The 19306-nt window shown below is 36.2% G+C and overlaps 1 protein-coding gene across 2 annotated transcripts in view; it reads left to right on the forward strand.

Annotated features, from left to right (window-relative positions):
• Positions 1 to 19306, forward strand: part of LOC111601341 (transcriptional regulator ovo) — a 49342-nt gene that overhangs the window by 15861 nt on the left and 14175 nt on the right. The window lies entirely within an intron of this gene.

The following is a 19306-nucleotide window of genomic DNA, read 5'->3' on the forward strand; positions in this document are numbered from 1 at the left end:
GTTGCTGCTGTTGCAATCGCTGAACATCGCTTGCCAAGTGTGTCGCAGAGCAAAGTTTTGAAAGCTGGCGGTCAATTTGCATACAACGGCCGCCGTTTTGTGAATGAAAATGTTTTTTATACTTTTAGCCAAACAACAACAACAACAAATTAAAGCGGCAACTGCAATAAATTGTTGAATTTTATTATGCTGCGACGTAGATATAGATACAGGGTGCTGCAGCTGCTGCTGCTGCTGTTGCTAACAACTACCTACGTACTGACCGCAGCCCACACGCCACGTATCTTCAAGATACGCAGCTCAGCAGCAGAGTCTGTCTAAACTGTTTGTTGCGGCTAATTCGATTTCTGCATTTCCAAACGCTTTGCTAGCTCAAAAGCTGCCGATTGCCTTTTGCTACGCCAACACTCTACAGATACACAGATACACACAAATACATAGATACATTTTGAGCTAGCTCGGCTAGAAGCTGCTTGTTTTCCATTGATGATTTCTGCTTTGGCTGCCGTGTCTCTGACATTTGCCTTGTCCGTGTCAGCTGCCTGTTGCGTTGATTCATTCATTCATTTATTTTGCCGCCCCTACGCGCCCCTCTGTCTACTACTCACTGTTCATATTAATTGCTGGACTCTGCCAAGCCGTGAATGTGATAATAAATTATTACAGCAAAAGACATTTACCAGGTGGGCGTCCATTACATAAAACAAAAATAAAAAAATCAAAAGAGAAATAAAATTAGATACTTCGATCCATAGCCCAAGATCGAAGCTTAGCTGTTTGGCAACATGTGACCCGGCCAAGTACTTGTGTCTCTGATTGGTTGTCTTAGTTTAATGTCTTGTTATTCCATTTCCCGTCTACATAGCTCGAATGAAAAGGAAATGCGAAGCAGCCACCTAGAGAAATGAAACGGCTTGCCCACAAAATTGTCTACACCATAAATAGACAAACCATTTATCAGTATTGTGTTAAGTTAAAGATTAGCATAGAATAAATAATTACAATTATTCATTTATGCTAAGCTGACAAATTAGTTTCGACTGAAAACGTTATATGAAACAAACTTATTTTGCATCTGAATATGAGCTGCGAAGCTCGAGACTCTACAATTTGGAATTAGTCGTCTCTTTGCAAATGTGAAGAAGAATTTGAAATATTCCAAATCGAAGTGTCTGGTTTATCGAAATTAGATGAAATTCCAATTGAAGAAAATTATAAACTTGCACTGCGCAAGGCAGACATATGCAACCAGTCGCTGGAACGAGCTCGGTCACTCCTCCTCCTGCCTATTTGTGTTTATATATATATTTGTAGAAAGCCATTATATATGCCTTAACATTTGTAACGGCTCCAGGGCATATGCTATTTTATTAATAAATCTTAAGACTTAAACAATCGACACAAACATATACCAAATATATTACAATTACAGTTATTTCCTTATTTTAAAAAATAAAACTTGTAGTGAATATTTACTTAAGAAAAGAGTGAAAGGTACTGGACCACCGACTCGCCTTTTATGGAAAGATATTTTATTATATATTTTTATTCTCAATTTAATTAAATTAGTGAATTCATTAGATTCGGAAATCTGATGAGATCGCTTACAAGTCCAAGCAGGAGTCGTGTTTATGCTTTTGCGTAGTTCTTCCACAGAAAGAGCATTTAGAACTCTGGTCAGGCTGTAACTGAAGATATATTTAATAGAATCAATATACCTGAGAATAGTAATAAGAAATTCACAAAAATAGGCTATTAATAGGAAAGACGAATTTGTTTAAAATACTTTAGTTAATATATTAGAGGCATATAAATAATATCAAGATAAGCTACATTTTTTCATTGTATGTTTTATTATATTATTACCGTAAATGCATTTTTTAAGGCCCATGTAGTAGAGATGCGATTTAAATATACCACAAATGTTGGGCAGCCTTTAGAGAAGAGGCATCAGACAGGCATAGCACAGAGTATTAATAAAGCAATAAAGCTAGCATTATTAGATATTTATGGGCTTTGAACCACATTTATACAGCGCGAATGTAGATCACAGAAGATGCAGATATGAATCGTGAGCTCATTTATTGACTCGATCAAGATGGAAAACATTGTTGCACATAGGAATATGAACATGTTTCGGGTCTTGAAAGTCGAGCGGCAATGTTTATGGCCCCGACGAGCTTCAAATGCACAGCGAAAAGATTCCACCCGAAAAACAAAAATGATGACAACCAGAATGAAAATTTATATGGGAAGCCATAAAGAAGGCGACGCATAAATAACGTGCAACCGAGCAGCCACTGGGGCATGCAACCTGAAGATCGTCGCACGCGCAACTAATTAAATTAAAGGCGATCGTCGCGTTTGGTATACATAGTTTCTGGGCCCGTTATTCCACTGAGGTGGGCGTACCCGTTCTCTCTGTGTGTGTGTGAAATTTATGTGCAATAATTCAGAATGCATTTCAAGTGCGAACTGTTCCCACACTCAACCCGGCTAGACTAATCAAGCGATCGCAACTAAATTGCGCAGCAACACTGAACGAAGCATCGATAAGTTTATTTAATCGATTTCCTCATATTTTCGATATTTATACCATTCAAAATGTATGTTTGGATATGGAAAACATACTGAAGGAGGCGCTACCAATCCTATAAAATGTGTATATCCAAGTTATTCTTATTCAGGATGAACAGTCAACTCGATTTATTTCACATAATTCAAATATAACTTTTAAAAGTTTACCCCCAGCAAAGCTTCTTTCTCGCCACAATCGATTATTCTTTTTCCAGCATTAACTTAAAAACAACTACTTATTTAGTATTAAGTGCAGCCCACTTGACTAACCAATTTGGCAAACGGTGTCGCGTGGCAACATCGACGAACAACGCCTCCATGCCAAGTGATCTACACTGAGAGATCAAAAGATCTCTCTCAGATCGGTTTTTATGGACCGTGGTCGGGGCTCAGTTTTAGTTGAGTGACCCCTACCTGGCCATGTGTAGGACAAAGTGGCACGCGACCGGCTCACGTCAGCGGCAACACCATCCTCCGCCACCTACACACACGCACACACACACACACACATTCGATGTGTGTGAGAAATTCTTCTGTGTTTTGCATCGACAAGTGTAGGGGACGCTTTCGTTGACGTCGCGTCGTCGCGTCTGGTCGCGAATATTGCGGGGGTTGTTTGTTGTGCTTGCGTTTATTTTGTTTGCTTTTTTCTCACATATGCCCACACACACATACACACGCACACTCGTGCTGCCAGCAAGCCCGCCGGCCGGCAAAGTCTCCACCCACCTAACCGCCAAAATGTCGGTCAACTGCCTGAACATAAGTTCAAGGGCATCGCAAACCTTTTCACAAACATTTTAGAATGTGTTTCTTTTTCTGCCTGGGCGTTTGTTGGCACGCGCCTGTTTGCCGTATTGGCCCACGTATTAGCCATATATTTATATATATATATATATGTATATACCCCTCTCACTGCTCTGCCAAGCGTAACTTGCACTTTTCTGCGTGTCATTTGTCGCCCATCGCATTGGACGTGGTCGTCGCCTGGTCGTGTGCCGGCTCAAATAAATCAACTACATGCTGCATGCGGCATGCTGCAGGCTGTATGCTGCTGATGCACGCCTATCGCATCCGGTTCGCCCAGCTCAGCTCTTAATTTTCATACTCGATCACGAAGTGCAAAGAGTGTCTTTGTCTGCGTCTGGCTTGCCTCCACAGCTGCCTCTGTTCTTAGACCGTGGACAAGTATTATGCAGTCGGATGTGCCCGACTGTATATATATATATTTATATTTATTTTCTTTTAATTTATTTTTGGCGAGCAAGCACGGACTCAATCAAGCCATTTTATAAGCCTTTTTTGTTTTTATTTTTTTGTGACTGTTCATTTAATTTTGATTTTATTTATTTTTTTTGTGTGTGCTTTGCAAATCGACGCTTGGCGCATTGTTGGGGCCCCACGTCAAAGGAGCCTGGCCAACATGGCAGTCAACAAATTTACGACATAATAATTTACATTTATCTGCTGCAACGAGGCAGCCACAATACAACAACAACAACAACAATAACAGCAACATTAACAAACTGTATCGCAATATTTGTGCGTATATTTTCTTTAGTTTTTATTTGTCAGACAAAAAAAAACATATTTTTGCTAGTCGAATACTGTTTGCACTTTAGGAATTAAATAATGCAATAAAACCTTAAAATTATATTTAATAAAGTTACTAGTTTTATAGTATCAAAATATTATATATAAATCTTAATTGCATAATATTAATTTTTTATATTTTTTCTTTTAAATTTTTAACTAAGAATTTGCAGTTTTCAGCAATCCACTAGTTCTCTAGTTGTAAAGGATTAATTTATATATCATTTTATATTTACTTATCAAAAAAGACCAAAAATTATAGCAACAATATCAGTCACAAAATCAGTCAATATCAGCTACAAAAGTTCTGAGCTAAAACATTTCGAATCATATTATTTTAATCTGTGCTTTGCAGCTATTACATATGTTCCACATGCAGATCTAGATTCAGCTTAACAAATACTATGCCAACAAAGTAAAAGTTTGATTGACAACAGTCTAAATTTACAGTGATAATATCACTTAGTATTGGAGATCACTCAAATCATCAATATATACTCAGTTAAAAATTATAAAAGCAAAAATATAAAAAAATTAATATTATACAATTATGATTTATATATAATATTTCAATAAGTGAACATCTATAGATTGCTTAATTATAAATACAAGTTTGCCTTTGGATATGCAATTCAATAGTATTAGCAAAACATAAGCAAGCAAGAAGGAAATTGAACTTTAAATTTACTGCCGCAGCCCTTGGAATACTCATGGATGGTGTCACTTATTCTAAAATGGACAACTGCATCTCATAGCTATAGTATACTGTGCATTATGTAGTTCATTAAGGCTCAGCGCCATGTTGTTTAATAAGTTACCTTTGCGATATGTCGCCGTCAGACGGCGCAGACGTCGCCTCTTTATCAGTTTATTACTTGGCAAACTTTTCATTTTAATATCATTTCGCATTTGCGCAATGCAATCGCCTTAATGCCGTTGTTGTTGTTGCTGGTGTTGCTGTTGTTGCTGTTGTTGCAGTTGAGCGACTTTTAATTTTGAACGCCTTCGTGGCGAGACCTGAACAAATCGGGTTGGTTGGCTGCTTGACTGACTGCTGCGATGATAAATGTGCACCGGTTTTGAAGGCGTCACAGCAATGCGACAAGCCGGGCCACACTTTGCTGGCCACCGAAGTCTCATTGCTGCAAGTCAAAGTCAAGGAGAAAGAGAGGTGCCAGGGAGAAAGAGAGAGCGAGTGAGAGATAGCTCGGTGTAGACGCAAATTTAAAAGGGAGACATTGAGAGAGAGATAGGGAGAGAGACAGAGAGCAGCTGGGCAACTTTCACTCGCTCTTTTGCTATTGTTGTGCCGAAACGCAAAAATCGATGGAGCTAAAAATTGCCGATGGCTGGGCTGATGTCAAATGTGGCTTGCGTAAACTTTCCCAGCAAATTTTTATGAATGAATGCTAAAATCATAGCATACTTACCAGCGCGCCTGCGTTGCCCCCCTAGCAATGGGTACGTATAAGGGCGCGTGAGTATGTGATTAGGTGTGTGTGTGTGCTGTGACGAAAGCGAAGCGTCCTTGACTGTGACTGTGACAACAGGTGGAATTTTCTCTAATAGCTGCTTTTTGTTGTCTGTGACGCAGGCAAAGCCATGAAAATGCCGCCCATAAATTTTCATTAGCTTCATGCAAGCTGCTATTTGTACTAAGTAACCAAGTAACTAAAAATAAAACCAGCTAGAAATATTACAATTGCCATCGAATTGCAGTAGTAAAAAGTATTCATAGCCAAACAGTACACTTCTGAGCAGTCTTTCTCAGGAAGGTGCACCGAAATAATCGCAACGATTTGAATGGATGAAAACTATTATTAGTCTTGAAGCCCGTTTAGCTATGCAAAAATAGCACATTATTGAATAAAACAATGTATAAAGCATAAATAAATATTAAACTCAATTTAATCAACATGAAACTAACTTTAATGTAAGGAATATGCGATTGCTAGAGAAGCTTTCCATATAAAGCAGGGTGCAAGAACTAGCAGATCTAGATATATCTATTTCATGTTTTTTATCTTGGGTTGATCAAGTCCCTAGCAGGAATAACGGCAATGGTTTAAATTCATACGGACAGACTGCCATTGATCAAAGCCTTTTACTCTTTTCACTTCTGGAAGAATTATAATATAAAAATAAAATAATTATTTAAATATTGCAACTTAATTAAATTTCCTATATATTTAATATTTATTTAAATTACTATTCAAATTATAATTTAAGAAATTAAAAATGTAAAAAATTTTAAATTAATAAAATGTGAATTTATCAAATTTAAAAACAAAATAGGAATAATAAAATAAAAATATTTAAAAAATTATTGATTTATTTATTAATTCAAATTTCTTTTAAATAAACAACAATATAACAAAAAAATATTAGTTTTAATTAATTAAAGAAACTTTATTACAAATTAAAAAATTAATGAATTTAAAAAAATTGTAAATAGTATTATCATAATTCTATAATACAAAATGAATAAAAAATGTATTTTTTTATTTATATTAAAATTATAAATATTAACCTTTGAAATGTGTTTATAAATATATGATTGATTGTACAATTGTTGGCGATTCATTTTCTAGAAGAGTGGATCGATGTGTGTGAAGGCTTCCTAACTAAAATCCCCCGCATGGCGAATTTAGTTAAAAATAGTCAGCGACACGTTGCTGGTGATGATTACGCAGTCCCATGAAATTATTAACTTGTTTTTGTGGCTGGGCAGCAAATGTTGCCATTTTTGGTGCGGCGACCCGAGCGAAACCGCAATTAAGCACAAATCACAAAGTTTACCCAAAATTGGTTAAGACTTGAGTAACGAACAAGAGAATAGCAGCAACAACCACAATGACTGTCAAAAGGGAGAAACAAGAGAAACAACATTGATGTGCCCCAAAATTTGTGATGCCTACTTTTGACCAAATATGGCTGAGCGTTTATCGCTCGATTTTTGGTTTCTCGAAGTTTTTGGGTATTGTATAATACAATACTTGTGTAGCTTGTACCCATAGCCATAGCCATTCAGAAAAAAGCTTTTTGTCCCTTGACCCGTTTTTCTTCTTGTTAATATTTGCTTTTTGTCTTTAAGCCACACGAATTTATTGTATTTAAATTTGCTTGGTCGCTGCCAAAGCAAATAAAATGATTCGGGTTTTATGAATTTAAGCACTTGACATTTCATTTCAACCAGCCTCATGAGGTGACATGTGACTAACACTTCAGCATCCAGACTTGGGTACATTAAACTAATCTAAAAGTCAGATAAAATGTTTAATTTACAATTTACTTGAACTCAAATGATTAAAAATTATTTGCATCTTCTAATACCCAACTAAAGTTAAGTATTATTATTTTTCTATGCAGTTACAAACTGATTCTTGGTTCAATGTAGTTTGATCGATATCTGTTAGTATATGCTCTAGGTCGATAGATACACGTTGGTCAGATTTGCTTAGATCTATACTTCGCCTTCTTGAAGCTTGGTAAGCGTAAGAGTCTTTATTTGAGAACCATCAAGTTTAAGTTTGGTTTCATTTCTATTCAAATTAATGAAACTTATTTTGCATTATTATTAAATAAATACTATGTTTTTAGCATGGGGTACAAGTCGGAAAACAGTTCATACCTTAAAAACCTTATTTCTTTAATACTCACAGTCAGACATCACAGCGCTTAAAATACCCTTTTGCCACCATCTTCTACATCTGTGAGCCATCACTATTAGGGCATGAAAAGAACAAGAAAAAATAATATCCTTCAAAGATCAACAACAGTATTCTTTACAATAAATTGCTTTGCTATTTAATATATCAGCTATCTAGAATCAAAGCTAATTTCTAAGTCTCCGTCGCAAAGAGATCCCCCAATCAGAGCCGAAATTCAATAACAATTGTTCTCGACTATTTTTTATTTATATTATATTTCACTGCTAAAATATACAAAATATGCAATGCAACACATTTAAAAGAGAATTTCGATTGTTTAAGTGTATTAAAATAATATCTTTATATGCATATAATTTGATTGTATGTGTAATAATATTATCACTTGACACATAAGAGAGAAATACATATTTTGCTTTAATTTCTGTTTGCTTCACTGCTGCTTAGCTAATTTTAGAGAATATATCTAAAACACTTCAGAAAAAGATTTTCGCTTAGTATCAAATGCATTAAAGTTGATTAATTTGATCGCATTACAAAACTGTTTTCCAACGTGTTCAACATTAATTTGGCGTGCGTCTCGGACAACATTTTTAAATGGCAAAATGTCTGGAATGGGGAAATATACGAAATGCAAAAGAAAATTCGTGTTTTACTAACAAAAATTACGAAAAAAAATTAAATAATTTTTTTTTGTTTTAAAAAAACTTTTTTGCTGCAGCCAAAACTATTTGAAGTTATTTTTGCCACTTGGCCTGACAGTCGTCTGTGTCATTGTTCCATGTGTGGCTTGTTGATGTTGTTGCTGTTGTCGTTGTTGTTGTTGTTGAAGTGTGGCTGTAAAGTGTTCGCCTGTCGCTTTCATTATGCATCCAGCGAACAATGTAGGCGTATTTTGATTATGATAAACTGGCGAATTATGTTGTCACTTTGCATTTTTCATATAGAATGAAATTATATTTTATATGCAATGCAATGTGACTTCATACTCCTACCGCTGCTGCTGCTGCTGCTTCTTCTTGATATTCAAGTTGTTGTTGTTGCTGTTGTTATTGTGATTGTCGCGTCGACTCTTGAAAATATTTACGTGTCGCGGCATTTGAAGGGATTTAAGTCGCCCCCAAAAAACTCAGCGACTCTCTGTCAGCCCGCGACTTTCTGCTATGAAAAATGACAGCAACTAGAGAATTGGAGAACTGTATTAGCCAGCGCAGGGGGAATTGAAAAAAAAACGATTCGGACCCAAAAAAAAAGAATTGAGTTGACTTTTTTGCGCTGCCATTTGTTTGGCTTAGCCACGTCAACAGATAAAAACAAAAAAAAAAAACAAATAATAGACACAAGATATTTTGTGTATCTGTGCACAATTTTATGTGCTGCTGACTAAATTTAAAACATGCCCAAGCTATTTATAATGTTTCACGTAACGAATATTAGCTCTTGATTATAAACAAAATGTTTTTTCCCAAAAGAAAGAAAAAACTAAAAGCAAAAAATAATAAGAACATATTTAACGCCCGCTGACGCCTCAAGTTCAGCTGAAAGATTCGCAAATACGCAAACAACAACAATGACGTAGTAGCCGCTGCTGTTGTTAGAGACACGAAAATCCCACCCACACTAGAAGGAGAAAAAACAAATAAACACTTTCTAACTATAGTGTTCAGTCTGGAGCATCTAAAATTAGATTCGGGGGTGTATATAGTATTTGCAATTATCGGAGCACGTCATGGATTTTAGCTGAATTCAGTTTTTGGTTTTCAAGTTCTATAAATAGCGCTCAGCTAAATGGGCCACTAAATCAATAAAACCAGAACAGAAATCAAAAGTCTAACAGTGCGTGACACACTTACGATCAGCAGAAGATGCAGATGAAGATGCAGCTAGGCATAGAGATATAGAGACAGATATAAAGATAGAGATAGAGAGACATTTATCGCTGCGGAAGCATCGTTTGGTACATTCTACCCCTGCCCCTGCCCCTGCCCCAGCCACTGCCACTGCCCCTGTTAAGCAGCGCTGCGAACATAAAAATTACAAGCTATATCAAGACTGCAGATAGTTCGACGTGGCACATACCAAAAAATTAATGGCAACAACGCGGCGCAAACACGACAAAAATTTGTTTTCGTCTGCTGGCCTAGTCTATTGTCAAATGAAAAGCATTAGCCAGTCAGCCAGCCAGCCAGCCAGCCAGCCAACCATATGGAACACGGAAAATTAATGATGTAACTTGGCGCAGCGGAAGTGTGTCATGGATCTTAAGTAGAAGATGCCTTCAAATGTTTTGGTCGCTCATTAGCCGGGCCTTTCGTGCCGCAACGACTTTTTTTAATCAAATGATATACATAGATATATTATATCTGCATATATATATATTATATAAATATCTGTGACTATATTTAGCCTGTCACACATATGTACAAAAGTATCTGAGTATAGTAAAGCGATTGACGCACATTATGATTGTGTGTGACGCTAACGTGCTTATCGATATCTCCCTTAACTGCACAAATATCTATGCCTCTTTCACAACCTGTGACGCGTTTTGGCAACTGATGAACGATAAGAGTTAGCATGCAAAAAACCCATGGAATAATGTTGCCAACTCATTGTGAAAATGTCACAGTAGCCATGCAACTCACTAAAGGCATATCATTTAGCTGAGCATCAATAGAAATATATTATAGACCACGATTCCACAAATGCATCCACATTCTATATGCTAGTATTATAAGGAAATATGTGCCAAACGAATAAGTGGCGCACTCAGTCCATATGCCACAGCTTCTAGTTGTAATTGATGCACTATAGAACGATCAGATATACTTATTTAACAACTGATACACAAAAATTGAGTACCCTACTGGTCTAGGGTATAGCAGTAATATACAACTGGAAACGTAGAAGAAAAATATTAAATATAATTGAAATATGGATATTTCATGGATAAAAATAATATATAAAATCGATATATCATTATACTGATATAATGTGTATTGCCAATATTTCAGGAAGAGAACTGAGTGCTCCTTGTTAACTTCAAACTACATCACGCAGTTCGCACGAGTTATGTGTAATCTATTATATGTGATTCAGTTCACATTAGATCAAAGTTCTGATACTCCTTGGCTAGGCTTCTGATATGAAGAAAAACAGTTTTGCTCACACAGACAAGATTCTTGTGCTATAAACTATAAACGGCATTTAGTGGGATTAACTTTTTGTGGCCGTCGTTGTCATATAAATATCTACACATTTCTGTGCGCGCCTCGTAAATAAAGTCATTAAAGCGGCATCCAAGGCATGCCAGGAAATCGGGAAACAAATTAAAAAACAAAAAGAAGAAAGAAAACGAAAACGAAAATGCATCTATATTTGCATTTGGGCAGCAAAAGTGGCTGCCACCAGAGCGCACAGCTCTTGCCGAATCATTGGCATGCGCTATTTATAGAGAGGGCAGCGCAAGGCTTTGCACGTCATTTATGGCGAGTGCCTAAAAATTACCTTGACCGAGGCGCAAGGCGATGCCCAAATAGAACACTAAAAACTAAAAATAGCTCGCACAATCAGCACACACACACACGCCCAGCTGTCCATCTGTCCATTCGTCTGTCCGCCATACGTGAGCATCTAAAGCGAGACGAGCTGATTAAGCGCCCATAGAATTTATGTACTTGACGTGAAAAATTCAATTTGTAATTATTTTGCTATTTGCACGAGGTGCTTTTCACGTCACAGCCTGCCCAACTATAAACAAATGTATTCTATACAAAGAGTCAGTTAATTGTTTACTCAAATCTGTACTAGCCATATATATAATTATATATATATATATAATTATATATATATATATATATATAGAGAGAGAGAGAGAGAGAGAAAAAGGGAGCAAGCAAACGCGTTGGTCAGCGTAATTCCAATTTAGGCATGATGCCGCCCAGAGATTTTGGCCAGGTTCTACATTGGCACACGTTCTCAAAAACGCATTAACCAGCTGATTAGCAGTCAGAAATATCTGCTAGCCGCGTGTACCATTACTTTTGAATGTTTTTCGAAACGATATTTATAATATTCAATTATTATATGCAAAAATCTATACATTACCTGGAAATATAGTAAAAGTAGCAATATAGAAAAATATGCGACGATTTTCAAGGAATCCTATATTTATAATAAACAATATATTAAATAATGTAACATTAATTGCTCACATTACTCTAAAGGAGATTCTTTACATCTAAAAATTGTTTTAAACAGTTTTTCTAAATTCAATATAAAGATAAAGATTTATACTGATATTTATTATCATATTCATTACAGCGTACTGACCTCCAAAGAGACCTGCCCACGGGCAGCCACTTTCTATTAATAGATCTATAAGGGTATTAATTGTTCACCAACCCAAATTTAAGTTTTCCGACTTGCTTCATTGGTTTATAGCACCAGCTGCTACTATTTGTTTTTTCTTGTTGAATGTACGTAGGCAAAATTAAAAAATTGAGGGAAAAATTAGAATAAGATAATTATGAATATTTCGCGTGTGTTTTTCCTCTAAACATGTTCATCAAAAAGTTTTTAAATTTAGTGGAATGAGGCACGCGTTTTATATTTAGATGATTGCCATGGCCTCCCAATTGCCACACAGAGAATGAGACAAAGCGAGAGTGTGAGAGAGAGTGAGACACAAGGAACGAGTACTGATAGATCGACAGAGCAAGCAGGCCTTATTTAAGGGGCATAGAAATCGGGCACTTGTCACTAATTTTCATGCGAGATATTTTGGCGCAATTTGTTGACCCACTTTCACCAGCTTATGCCTATTTTGGCATGCGCACGCACACATTTGTATTTATATATTATTTTTATGAATATTCATATTTTTATACCAACAGCAATCAAAGTTTGCAATTAGACGGAGAGTCAACAATAACAGCAGCTGCCTGCCTGTGGGAGGCGATAAATACTTTAGCCTGCCAGATTGGCTCAGCTTTCGAATCGAGAGTCGAAAATGATCAAAGTAATATAAAAGCAAATGCAAAATAAAACACTATCAGATTTTCTGTCCCATTATGGACAATTACATTAAGAAACGCGATTCAAAAAATTACTATAATATTTTTTATATATTTTTTATATATGCTCGTCGACGAAGTGAGGAGAGTATATTGGTGGTCCGTTTTCCAGTTATCTGTTAGTGTGTATAAAATTTGAAACAATTCGCAACTTCGTCTAAAAGAATCTTAAAGTGTTTCCGATTAACTAAATCTGATACAAATCTGACAACTCAAGAAAGCGAAATCCGGAATCATCATTTCACACATTTTACCATTTTTTGACCTTCTATATACATATATAAACTAACGTAAATGAAGTCTTTTAACTAAAAACAATGTCACGTTTATGCAAAGAGAAGCATTTCCCATTATATTAAGCATACGTAAAGTTCCTTCGAGTAAATTAGCATTATTAAAATGGCCAACTGTTAGACCATTTGGATTTTTGAGACTCACAATGCGGCGCCTAAGCTTCTATATCTATATATTCACACTCTTGCGAATGGCACATCAAATACATAAATTCTTAATACCTGTACATCAATCTCTGGCCCTAAAGAGAAAAGCTCGACAATTTTCACGTAATAGATCTTGTAACACTCGCAGAGTTTGTTGCTTTGACTCATCGATAACTTTTGCCTTTCTATGAAATCGACTAAAATCGATATCAAACTTTGAGCTTATTTTACAAGTCTTTAGAGCGTACTTTGGATTCTTCTAAAGTATCTCCCAGTCGGCTACTCAGTTCTAGATCACACTTAGTTATTTCGAAATATTTTTGAACATTTTTATTAGTTAATTTATGATCTGTTTTATTTATGTTTATTATTGTGTCGCTGAAATAAGTGTATTTAATTATATAGAAACAGAGACTTTTTATGATTTAAATATGTATTTTTATTCTTTCAAGAGCGCATCACTAAATAGTGCTTAAATTTAAAATCATATTCAAATTTGATCATTCCTAATTGGTATATATACGAAATATATATTTTAACTTTTTTCAAATTTGACAAATATTGTTTCATTAGCTGTTGCTCAGAATTGTTTTGATGGCCATAATTATTTTGGCTATGAAATTAATTAGTATTCCAATATTTAATACACTTTTAATTTAAATACAAATATTATAAAAATATATAAAAATTCTTCGTATGATTCTCACCTTTAAGATTTATTTTCCATTGCTCCAGTTCGACCAATGGAAATTTTTCTATAATTTGACTGTTTAAATTTTTAATTCGTATCCGAGTTGTTGTTAGTGTTGTTGTTGTTCTATTTTCTGTTGACTGGAGCAATTTACGGCAACATGCCAGGCCCATAAAGCATATTATGATGCTCATAAATTATCCAATATAATATAATATATAAGTTTAACACAACATTTTTTATATTTATGAATTTTACACAAATAACAAAAATGAGTGCATAAAACTGAAGACAAACATATATACATATATATTAATATATATATAAATGAATATATTTGAGTGTATATATAAAAAGATTTACAATATAAATATCAAGCATTATCAACACGCTTGCAACAGATATATATGTATATATACATAGTATACAATGCTAAGTTGTATTTGTGTGTACATAAATTTATTCACACCTCGATGGAGCGACTCGAAAACTCGCTGAATGACAACGCCCACTGGCCAATGGTTTATAGCCGGATTGCTTATGGTTATATAGCCCATATAGCCTCACCAATTTGAGCGATAGAAAATGAAGTTGACTTGCGTAATGCGCAGCTGGCAGCCGAGCAAGCGAAATGCCTCACAATCAAAATCAGAGGCCAGCAGCCTCAGCCGGTTAGGGAGGGGGAAACCTTAACAAAGCGCCCATTGGTGGCGAAGAAACAATTGCTAAGAGGGCAGACTCAGCCAATAACATCAAGTGGCTAACACACAAATGGTATCTTAAAGATTTAAATTCGTGCGACCGAGATAGCTGCCCCGGCAATGCAATCGAAGCTAAAGTATGCGACAGTCAATACGCTTTTAATTGCAGCCTACACGAGACGCTCGACTCGCTGCCCTAACAAGACTCTCAGCCTGGCCACCATTTATGGCAATGCGGACCTTGGTCGACGTATCTATGGAGAACGTGTTCAGAGAGAGAGAGAGGGAGAGAGATAGAGAGAGAGATAGACAGGGAGAGAGAGAAAGAGAGAGAGGGGGGACGAGCATTGGCAGTTTGGCATTGGCGTTCACATTGTCTCTCTCTCTCCCTCTCACACTTTCGTGCCTTCTCTATCTCTGTGTCTTTGTCTTACTGTTTGTTTTGTTTGGGTTTTTGAGGCGCGTGCCATGTGTCATGCAACTTACGACTTACGACTCGCGACTTGCGACTATCTAACGCCTCTGCCTCATCAACAGCGAACGTAGACGCCGTCTCCCCACTGACCCACGCACAGCCAGCACCAGCACCAGCACCAGCAGCACCAGCACCAGCAGCAGCAGCAACAGCCAAAGCAACAACAGTCCAACAAAGTTCTCAACTAGAGATAACACGACATAGAAAGCCCACACGACAAACACAATTGGCATATGTGCAGATATACATACAAATATATAGGTGTATGTCTGCTCCACACAGTGCTGCGCCTATGATTAGAAACACGACTTCGAGCGCAATGCGCATTCTGTACTCAACAACTATTAATGTATATGAAAGCTTATTTCATGGCGATTGTATCATATTGTAATCTATATATACATAAATATTATAAATAAATTATATACATCAACAATTAAATAATATTACATATATTATATAGCAATGTTAACATGTTTCGCTCTCGCTCTCAGCAACTTTGACTCTGTTATATTTCAAAATTCCTTAAATAAATTTCAAATTTACACACAAAAAGCTAAGCAGCTCGTTATTAGTGTTATTTATCCAGAATACATAAAGAGAAAATAATATTAATAATAAAGAAAATTGATTTCTTTTCCACAACATTGAATTATCAAATACAGAATACATAAAGAGAAAATAATATTAATAATAAAGAAAATTGATTTCTTTTCCACAACATTGAATTATCAAACTTAACTAAATCAATTCGCAATTAAATTGCCGAGCAATAAAGTTGATTAAATCAATTAAAAATTTTATTGAAATGTTTTTATTAATATTAATGAAATTTAAAAGTAATTCTGTTATTTTTTATTTTATTAATTTATTAGAAGCATTTGTTAAAAATCGTAGATATTTATATATAATAATAATATGTATAATTTATAATAGTAATATATTTAGCGAATATTTACTTCGTATCTGAGTCTTTTGTTGTTGTTTGTAGTTTGCACATTCCGAATATGTTTACGATTGAGAGACAACACCCACTTCCGCAGACTCTGGGAATGTAAAATTGATGTATTGAGCTTTTGCTATTTATAGTTGATGCCTTTTGCTATTTCTGTGATTTCACGCGAATTCAAATTTATTTATAGGTCGCAAGCAATCAGATGAGTGCAGCGGCACTTGGCGAGCTGATGACTGAGCCTTTGCTATATATAATTTCGAATAATCCTATTTAATTGACCTCTGCTGTAGTTGCACACTTCTATTGATATGTACTTTTATTTTCTGCCATGGCAAACTTCAATTAGTTTGCTAATGCGACGACGACAACAACAACAACAACTACTACAACAACTGCATCAGCAAGCAAGGTATAAATGAATGTTAGCAAATTTATGAATGTTTATTAGTCGCTGGGTGCGCTGCCAATTGAGGAAGAGGTGCAGCCAACAGCCTCCAAGCCGCAGCTCCAAGCACAATCTCAGACTGGGCTTCCCATTTAGTTTTCGCTAGTGCGCTCATCTCATTCATGTCCATCTTTGGCTTTTCATCAGACATTGGTAGGCAAAATGGCAAATCCAATCAGAGTACTTCAGCAGCAGCAATCAGCACCTCGAGATACCCTAGAGCCATAACGTACTTAAGGAAAGGTATTTAATTGTCTACAGCAACCATGCCTAAAATGGGCTAAGTAATTGAAAATTTATTCAAGCCTTAAAGCTTCCTAATTAATTGTTACTCTACGATCGGAAAAAGCATAAGCAGCGAAGTCTTCTGATTTAATTATTTTTCTTCTAATACTTATAACTGAGACTTGACTAAAGCATATTTTCACATAGTATAGTAGAATATATAAAAGAAATTTGATAATAAATCCAGACAGTCTACAAAGCTAGGATTCGAGTACACGAGTATGCTCATCCCTTAGTGAAGATTTTATGAGCAGCACAGCATGCTGTGTGCCGATCCTTTACAGGGTATATGCCAGCCATAAATACGACTCACATCAATCTTTAATCAATTAGCTTACTCGATGAGTTGAATCGAAATCCCCCGCTCCCATTGTGCAACTTTTTACAGGGTATCTGGCAGCAGTAATCAGCAGAATGCTTTATTTGTATTTATTTTGAGTTTCGGGTGCTGCTCGCGTGCGCGAATCCGAAATGCATTTTCGTGGGTGTTTTCTTGTTGTGGCTGTTGTTGCTGCGTGGGAGGGGCTGAGACTGGGGCCAGGGAAGAGAGTCCTGAAAGCTGTAGCCCCGATAAATGAGGCACTTGCCTCAGTTTGAGTTGTTGTGCACATGCCCAGTTGTTTATAGCCAGGGCCGGTAGCTGATAGATTGCAGCCTCTATTTATGGCCAAGTTGAAGGCAACGACGTCATAAAACGTTTCTGTCTGTGAATGGCTTCGGTATTTTTGGCCCACTGGCGTAATGAGTTTTCATTTTCACTAGACAAACAGCGCGCATTGAGGTCTACAGGTGGCATTCCGCCCCGCACCCACCTACCGCCCCGGCCACGCCCCCCACAACTCGCTTTGCCCAAATAAACAAATACTCGTAGTGCACATCATGTGAACGCTTTTAAAAATAGTGCTCGACGCTTTGTTTTGGCTTTGCCTTTGCCTTTGCCTTTGCCTTTGCCTTTGCATTCTCACTAGCCCAAAAAATTTTCGCAAATGAGGCAAAGTTCTATTTTTGGTATATATCTAGATGTGCCTGTATTTGTATATCTCTCTATCTCTATCGCTACCTATCTCTGTATCGATGTATCTGGCGAGATAACGACACGTAATTCCGCGCCGTCTGTTAGAAAACTTTGCCGACGTCAGAAAGTTTTTGCCAATTGTATCGCGTTTATTTTTAGGCCATGGCGTTCTGCTCTTGACTCCAAAACAAAATAAACGTTTCCTGGCCCTGTGTTTTGGTTGAGTTTAGCCGGCCGGGTAAACTGCTTTGGGTCATGGTCACGGCTAGCCTAATTTACACTCCGAAACGGTTCATAAACAGCTCAAACGCAACTCGTAAATAAATTACCGTTTTACACTTTTTAGAATTTTTAGATTTACTCAAGTTTTCGCCACCCTCCAGAGCCCATGAAGACTGTTCAAGAGGGTTGATTTCCTGTGCTTTCGTTAAGTCAAATCTAACAACCAGAAGAAATCGTGCACGAGACTATAAAGTTTGTATATTCCTAACAATTAGCACCAACCATCGATAGAAATCATTCAGATTGGACCACTTTGTTGCACGCTAAAAAGTTAGCAAGTTAACAACGTATCTTCTAGTCGGGCACTCCCCACTAGACTGCTTTTACGGGCCTCATTTTCTCTTGTTTCTGTTTTGTTTATGTGGCATTTGTTTATGTTTTGTATTTGCAACAATGCGGAATGCGCTGAGCTCTTGTTGTTGCTGTTCCTTTTGTTGATCTGCAACCTTGTCCTTAGCACATGAAAACTGTTTTTTTTTTGTTTACTGTCCCCGTTGAGGAAAAATGTTCTAAATAAAATATTTGGCAAATGTCTGTCAATTGGCCAAGGCGAAAAATCGTGTGTTGCATGGAAATTTGACATGAGCTGCCTTGTTGCATAAACAAAAGATGGGTCTCTTTATAAGGGAGTGACTGCGGCTGCTAGATGAACAAATTTTAAATTTTTAAATATCTGTATAAAAGTATCTCTGCTTGCAATACCCTAACTACTCCTTAAATACTGTAAGAATAAAATCAATTAAATTTTTTAAAAATTTGAAATATTTTTTTATATTTTTGAACAAAACGTGGAAGATATTTTTAAGAAAAGTTTCCATAACATAAATCTGTTGATAAAGGCTTGGCTTTAAATTCAATATTTTGAGAAATTCTTAAGATTAAAATTGTTTGCAAAATTTACATAAATACTAAAATATATATAGAACGTATTACTATTACAAGAAAATATAATTGATTTTCCATAATATATCTCTTTTATTCCAGCTGACCTAGCGAAAAATGCATATTCCCTCTATAGCATATACTTTTAGCCTAAATAGATATTTTCCTCATAGGTCAGCAAATTAAAAAATAGATCAATTCAATTGACTGATCTATATCGGA

Source organism: Drosophila hydei, unplaced genomic scaffold (genome assembly GCF_003285905.1).
Source record: "Drosophila hydei strain 15085-1641.00,03,60 unplaced genomic scaffold, DhydRS2 tig00008139-arrow-pilon, whole genome shotgun sequence".
In the NCBI taxonomy this organism is placed as follows: Eukaryota; Metazoa; Arthropoda; class Insecta; order Diptera; family Drosophilidae; genus Drosophila; species Drosophila hydei.